The sequence below is a fragment of the Dendrobium catenatum genome, unplaced genomic scaffold, assembly GCF_001605985.2.
Source record: "Dendrobium catenatum unplaced genomic scaffold, ASM160598v2 fragScaff_scaffold_635, whole genome shotgun sequence".
Classification (NCBI taxonomy): Eukaryota; Viridiplantae; Streptophyta; class Magnoliopsida; order Asparagales; family Orchidaceae; genus Dendrobium; species Dendrobium catenatum.
The window spans coordinates 248,955-257,283 of NW_021319097.1; the positions used below are offsets into that span (position 1 = coordinate 248,955).

The 8,329-nt window shown below is 35.5% G+C and overlaps 1 pseudogene; it reads right to left on the bottom strand.

Annotated features, from left to right (window-relative positions):
- Positions 1-4,462: 4,462 nt before the first annotated feature.
- LOC110115245 lies at positions 4,463-5,247 on the bottom strand (annotated as a pseudogene).
- Positions 5,248-8,329: the final 3,082 nt, after the last annotated feature.

The following is an 8,329-nucleotide window of genomic DNA, read 5'->3' on the forward strand; positions in this document are numbered from 1 at the left end:
GAGACGAAGGATACAATGGAGTGGATACTTGCGGAGAAACGAAAGAGATTAGAAGCCAAGACGAAGGTTGGAAATAGCTCGCAAGATTTCCATAGAAGTAGAAGAAGAAGTGGAACAAAGCTCTCAAGCTTTTTCCAAGAAACCGTCAGGTTTTCAACAAACACAAACTTTTTATATCATATAAAATGACTTACAAACTTTTGACATAACATGACACCTTACAACTCTTACAAAACGCTTACAAATGACTCAAACAAGACTTATAAAAGAAACCTAAACTTGTTTTCATTGAGAAGAAGGATACAGGTGGAATGAAACTTGCGGAGAGACGAAAGAGATTAAAAGCCAAGACGAAGGGTGGAAAAGCTCGCAAGCCTTCCAAAGAAGTAGAAGAAGAAGTGGACAAAGCTCTCAAACTTTTCCAAAAAACCCTCAGGTTTTCTTACTCCAAAAATAACATTTTTCACCCCTAAAACAGCCACAAACATCTTCTATATATAGGCATCAAAAAGAGGAATACAAACAGCCCCAAAATATTAATTAAAAACTGAAAATAGAAGGCCAAAAGGAACCTAAAAACTGCAGTAGAAATCTGTCCAAAAATTAACATAAGTCTCTTGGAAATCCCCCCAAAACAGCCACCAAACAGCCACTTAAAACTGTTCAAATTCTGTCCAAAAAACAGCCCCAAAATCTCTTCATATACTCAAATAAATGAGGGAATGAAAGGCCAACAGTCCTTTTACTGAAATCCCAAACGGCACAGCAAAAAACAGAGAAGAGGAGTCTGATGTAGGCAAGGGGGGGCAAATCAAATCCTAATATTTGATTTTTGACTTCTCTAGCTCATTAATGTCAAGTAGAATTTTAGCTCATTATGAACTGATTTTTAGTTCTTTTATTGAACTAAAAATTAGCTCATTATTTCTTAAAAATTGGCTTTTCTCCTCCCCCCTTTTCTTCTCATTTCATTATCCTTTCCTCTCCCTTTTTGCCTTTTGAGCTGCCTTGGTTCCCTGCTGACTTTGACCTTCGGTTTGCTGCCTACTTTACTACCCGTGGTCCCCTTTTTATCGTGAAATGAATTGGCTGCTGGGTCCCGAGATTTACCTGCTTGATTCATGTGCTTGGCTGCTGGAACCGTGGCCTCCTCCTTTGTGTTTTGCTGTGCCGTTTGGGATTTCTGTACATAAACTGTTGGACTTTCATATTACCATTTATGTGTGGATTTGAAGAGGTTTTGGGGCTGTTTTTTGTACTGAATTTGGACAGTTTTTTGGACTGATTTGGTGGTTGTTTGGGGAGGAATTCCAATAGTTTTTTACTGTTTTCTGTGCAGTTTTCTACTGCAGTTTTTTAGTGTCTTTTAGCCTTCTTCTAGGTGTCTTTTAACCTTCCATATTCCTTAATATTTGGGCTGTTTGGCTGCCCTTTTTGTGCCTATAAATAGTGTTGTTTGTGGTTGTTTTAGTGAGAGGTTATCATGATAATTGTTGGGACAAAACCTGAGAGGTTTTCCTTGGAAAAAGCTTGAGAGCTTCGTTCCACTTCTTCTTCTACTTCTATGGAAATCTTGCGAGCTCTTTCCAACCTTCGTCTTGGCTTCTAATCTCTTTCGTCTCTCCGCAAGTACCACCCCATCTGTATCCTTCTTCTTTTGGAAACCAAGTTTAGGGTGTCATGTTTGAGTCAAGTTTGTAAGAGTCTTTATTTGTAAGTCCTTTTATATGATATAAAAAGTTTGTATTTGTTTTAATTTGTCTAGTTTTATGAGTTCTTGATATTTTCTATTTCTTAGAAAGGTCTTCTCTTTTGTGATAAAAATTTTGGGGCCCTCTCCCAAATTTTTGATTGCATCACATTGTGGTGAAATAGAAGTGTCTGGTTGGATGCAAGAAGGTTGCCATTTTTTCTTTCTGCAACTCCATTTTGTTCTGGGTATGAATGCAGGAATACTCATAAATGATAAATTCCTTTTAAAAGTAGGAGTATATGGTTTGGTTAAAGTAGTCCTTAATATTGTTAGAAAAAAAAATTTATTATTTTCACCCCGAATCAATTCTAGATAATGGTGTGAAAATGGGGAGGATAGTGCTAACATCGAATTTATTTTTGGAGAGAAAGATCAAAGAGATTCGAGTGCAATCGTCAATAAAGGATACGAACCATTGAACCCCTGAAATGTTAGGAATTTTTTTAAGTCCACGGATATCAATATGAATAAGGTAGAAGGAAGTATGACATCTCTCATTTTTTTTTTGAAAAGAAATTCGTTTATGCTTGACTAACTCTCAGGTTTCACAATGAAATGATTCATTTTTCAACTTATAAAAAAGTTTTGGATATATATTTTTAAGACATCATGTCCTAATCTGAAATGATAAAGTCAAACACTAAATATTTTATTAAATAAGGATAATATGGAATAGTCATTATTGATAATGGTGAATTTGTTCGGCTCTTCTAGGTAGTATAGTACATCTTTCTCCTTAACAAGTCAAATTTTCTTCCCCGATCCCTAGTCTTAAAATAAACAAGGTTAAATAGGACTTGGCAATTAAAGTCACTAGTAAGTTTTTGCATGAAGATAAGATATGTGGATAATTGAGGGACGTAAAGCACATTTTTTAGAGTGAGAGAGGGAGATAAGAGTATCTCCTTAGCCTTCTACTGTGGTAAGAGAATCATCATCAGTGATGATTTTCTTATCATGAGTGTAATTGATGAAGTGGGTAATGGAATGTGTCATGTGATGTGTGGCTCCTTAGTTAATGATCCATAAATCTTTCAAATGATTTTTAGAGACACTTAATCTAATGGATAGAAAAAACTTACCAAAAAGTGCAAAAGAAGAAGATGTAGGTGATTTTTCCAGGGATATCATAAGTTGTTTTATTTTATTAATATCTTCTTTATTAAGCTCTCTGTAGCTAGATTGTGTTTTTGGGTTGGACTAACTTGTTGTAGTGTTAGCTTGTGATATCCCCTTTAGGCCACTTCTCTAACTCTATTCCTTACTTGAGGGCTTTTCATGTAACTTTCAGCGCGTCTCTTTTGTATGTCTTGATTTCTTACAATAGCTGCACGAACAAGAATCTTTGTCTTTTGATTTTTTAAGAATCCATACCTTTTCCTTCCATATTGCCTCTTTAGTTGTCACCATTGTTGAACCATCAACAACCTTTGATTCCGGCATTACCCCTCATCAGTTTTCCTCAGCATGAATGAGAGAGATGGCCTCATTTAGTGAATGTGTCTACTCTTTGCCAAGGATTTATATCTTGTTAAGCACATCCTATGATTTATTACTCTAAGGGCTTTTAACCATTAGGAAACAAACAGGCTTTGGTCATGACCGTAATATAGTAGTGTCATTTTACTGCAATACCACCCAATCAGATGACACGTGTCACACCCCTACTGGCGAGAAATCAATTGAGAATGAATTGTAGTAATACATTCAACAAGATATTTGCTCTTTATAAGCTCAAATTATTATTCAATACATCATCCTTGTCAAATCGTTGTGAAATATGGACAGATTTTAGGTTTAAGTTTTTTGTGATGAAATTTTCATTTAAATGTTTAGAATTATATAGATATTAGATTTTGAAATTTTAATAGGCTTTGAGAATTGACCATCCGGTTGAAATTTACCATCAACACGGCCATTATCAGGGTGATTTTGCAATCACTTTAAAATATTTGCATTTCCATTAGGGTTCATATGTATTTTTGAAAATAGGGTCCCCTCTTGAGATTTTCTACCAACACTACAGCCAAATCGGGGCGCATTAAAGTTATTTCAAATATTTGTATTTTGTAGAATTTTGTATGCATTTAAAAAGCATGATCCCTCTAGTTGAGATTAGCTTTCAACATGACCATCATCAGAGTTACTATATTGTCACTTTAAATATATTTGTATTTATTTCAACATGACCATCATCAGAGTTACTATATTGTCACTTTAAATATATTTGTATTTATGAGAATTTTGGAGGCATTTAAAAAGAATGATCCCCTCCGATTGAAATTAACTTTCAACACGACCATCATCAGGGTGACTATATTGTCACTTTAAATATATTTCTATCTATTTGAATTTTGGAGGAATTTAAAAAGCATGATCCCCTCCAGTTAAGAATAGCTTTAAAAACGGCCATCATCGAGGTGACTAAGCACTTTTAACAAATCCACGAAGCATTGTCAGATCTCGCATTTAGGAGCTTGGTATAAAGATCGAAGTACATACGGAACTTGTTTTAGCATATAGATCAAAGCTATTGTCAAGGTATTTAAATATTTTTTGCGAATCCGTAAAGCATTTTCAGATCTCATATTTAAGAGCTTGATATAAAGATAGGAGCACATACGGAATGTATTAGCATATCGATAGGAATTATTGTAGGGGTGCTTGAATAATTTTAGTGAATCCGTAAAGCATTCTCAAATCTTGCATTCAGGAGCTTGATATGAAGATCGGAACATGTGTAATAAACGGTCCCTTTCTTTGAAATGAACCATTTACCAGGAGAACTTTACCATCCTTGGACAAATAAGATTTCGAACAACCCTTCCCACAAATTATCTCTAGTACAAGAACCCCTAAAATATATTAGTTTGCCTTTCTTGTCAATTGGTCTTGCATTGCATATTCAGGTGCCAAATAACCCGTTGTTCCAGCCACTCACATACCGATATAGGTAACATTATCTAGAAATAGCTTGGCCAAACCAAAGTCACCAATTTTTGGGAGAAAGTTTTGAGTGAGAAGAATGTTGCTAGCATTGATATCTCTATGGGCAACGTGCGACTCAATGTCCTCATAGAGATATGCAAGCTCCATGGCGATTCCAATATAAATTTCAGATCTAATGCCCCAATGCAATCTTACTCTTTTACTTTTCATACCTATCAGTGCTTGATCAAGACTACTATTTTCCACATACTCGCACACAAATATATGATTAACTCGAACACAGCAGCCAAGCAAAAGGACAAGATTTGGATGCTTCACATTTGTAATCACAGCGATCTCATTTAAAAATTCTTTAATGCCTTGTTTTGATTCTGCTGATAGTACTTTTGCAGCCGTTGGCGTACCAACCTTAAGGATTGCCTTGTAGACAATTCCAAAACTACCACGGCCCACCTTATTTCTTTGATGGAAATTACCAGTTTTTGACCTCAATACATTGTAAGAGAACAGCTTTATATCCTTTTCAGATGAAAGTTCTGCTAAATCTTATTGACCACTTTTCCTCATGCCAAAGCAACACCTATTGAAACACATATCCACTCCCCTTAACTGCTAATCACGTTCTCTTCCTGGGAAGAAAAAGGGGAAAAACAATCCACCACTCCCTTTCTCTAAGCACTAAAGCAGCAGCGACCTAATTGGTGAATGGAGATATCAAGGTTATCATAAACATAATTGATATCCACTACATGCAGCACTTGCTTTGAATTAACCGAACCAAAAGTTGTTGCTGATCTCACTAGCTGATATGGTGGAGCTTTCTAATTTAACAAGAGAGGACCTCTGTTGATATCTAATCGCGGAAGTCTTCCAAGGTTGCCGTGCCTAAGTTCAGCATTTTCTGCAACCAAATCAGTTGTCTCTCTCTGGAACAAAGTAAGCTGCGCAGAGAGTGTTGTAGCTTCAGTTTGAAGAGTTTAAATTCTTCTCTCAAGATCAAAGATATAGCATGCCTTTCTTTCTTTAGAGTTAGCAACAAACTGTTGATTAGCTAAAATCCAAAAAGTTGTATAATGAAAGTGCGGTCATTTTTTTATTAAAATTACACATAATTAATTTTTATTTTATTTTTTTTAATCATTTAAAATGACAAATTTTTGTTTGAAATTAATTGCGTGGGATCCATTGTTTGTTCAAAATTTCAACAGCCTCCCAACGTCTCGTCCCCGCAAAGGGAGATTAAGAAGGCATTTGCCTTTCAAACTTCCCAACCGAATCAAAGATACGACAACGTGAGGTCTTCGTATATTTATTTTTTATAGCTAGACCAAACATACAACGGCGCAAGTCTTCTTCGGTTCTTCTCACAGCTGGAACAAATATACAATAACGCGGGTCTTGGATACACGTGCTTTAGGCAAATAAAGAATTTTATACCTCTAATGTATGATGAATGATGCTAGCTAAGTTAGTAAAAATAGATTTTTTAATCATAATAACAATAATAATAGGGAGAGAAAGAGGTTGTCGGTGAAGTGAAATGGGTTGTTGATTGTTGGTAACTAGCTGCTGTGAGATTCCCGGCAATGTGAGTTAATTGAAGTAGGTGGAAATCAGAAGATCGGCAAAGTTGAATGAGTGCAAGAAGTCAGTCATCTCTAATCGGATCGCATGAGGAGGCGTGAGCGTGAGTGGAAGCGCTCATGCGGGATGAGGGTTTGGGACACGTGTAGGTGCAGGTTCAAAATAGGACGGTGGGTTCTCCCATGCAGATCGAAGCGGAGACGATGGGGTCTTGCATGTGAGGATAGATCATGGGAGACCGCATGCGGGGCGACGAGGCTCACGAGAGAGGCTTCTTTACGTGCGGCCAAAGGAGGAGAAAAGCGAGCGGAGGCTTCCGTCTAGAGTATTGTGCAAAAGAGTCGAATTGAGAGCTAGAGAGCGGGCTGGGAGGTTTTGTGTCCTGAATGGGAATGATTGTGTGTGAACCATTGCATTGTTTGGGCAAAACGTGCTTAAGCTCGGGCCGATCAGGCTATTCAATGGTCAACACTGTGTAAGAAATGAAGTATGCGTGTAAAATACAAGTCACTTGAGATGCTTATGAGTTTTAAATAGCAGATTATTGATTAGACACCACAACTATAAAATCATCAGAGAAACAAGTTGAATAATTCAAGAAATAACGTTGATCATTCATGGGCTAGTTACATACCAAGGAAAAAACATAGTGAGTTCAATCACTGCAAACTGACCTAATTTAGCTTTAATATGAAACAATCATAAAACTTTAACCATCATTTATGGAAATGATGTTAACTTCCCACAACAAAATAAGATGGAATGAAAATATCAGGATAAGCAAATGCTGATGTTGGTGATCGGCATGCAGTATACAGGAATGGCAGTTTCAGCTAAGAATCATCTTATGCATCATATTAACTGAAAAGAAAATAGCATTGAGTTTTTCAAAAGCGGTGAAGCCATAAAACATAATAAAATTCCCAGCGGCCTGCTACAAGCAGTAGCAAAAGGAGTGCACTAAACAAAGAAGTTTCCCAAAAAAATTTAAATTGCTGTGTATAACATTACAGATAGCAGACTTTTAATACTGAAAAAAAAAAAGCACGATTACAAATGAATTGCTCACCCGCTAGATTGTTCTTCAGATGACAACACATCAGCTTTTTCAACATTGCCCTTGTGACCCACTGCAGCAGGTGATGATTTACATTATAAGAATAAATAAAGTAGGTTCAATGCAAGATAACACATAATTTAGATGCAATCAAAGTGAAGTGACAATTCAAGGAAAACAAACAAGCTAATCATACTATAAAAGGAAAAACAGAAAAAAAAATGTTTATTCTTATATAGGCAAATATAAGAAAGCTTACTTTTATAAACACTGACACGACATTTTTACTTAAGCAATGAATAATACCTTAAACTAAAACTTGTTTATTCTCTTTCCTTGCTGGAAAAATGGAAGGGAAAAAAAACATGTAAACATAAGTCACACTTGTTTTCACACAAACAAGTGATATGCTCCCTAATCTTTAGGGTAGAGGTCTCAACTTTAAATCCTACTTCAAATTGCTCCTATATGGATTTCATATGATTGTAATTGACCTTATGCCTTATTTATACTCAATAAAATTATCTGAGATACATCTATATTATTTTCCAAATAATTAAAAAAAAAAAACCATTGTTTTTAAACTTCTGGAATAACAAGTAACACACATAATCACACATAACAAAATATAGAAAAAATCCTAAAATAGTCCCCCAACGATTAGTAAGTAACCACTTCAATCCTAGAGTAAAAAAGTGTTCTAAATTTGTCCCTCGACTATCAAAAATTGATCCAACATAGTACCACTATTAAATTTACTATTTTATTTGAAAGAAAGTAAGAAGTTAGCGATCATATAAGGTGATGGTGTTTTTAAAAAAGTTAAAACTTATAATTATTATTTCTTTAAAATCCAAATAAATATGTTTCTCCTTCGTTTTGCCTTAAATGCTGAATTTGGTAAATCCTTGCATTGAGCAGATTTAACATGTCACAAAACCCGACATAACTACTTAGAATACGAAGTCAGGAACAGCATTACAGCA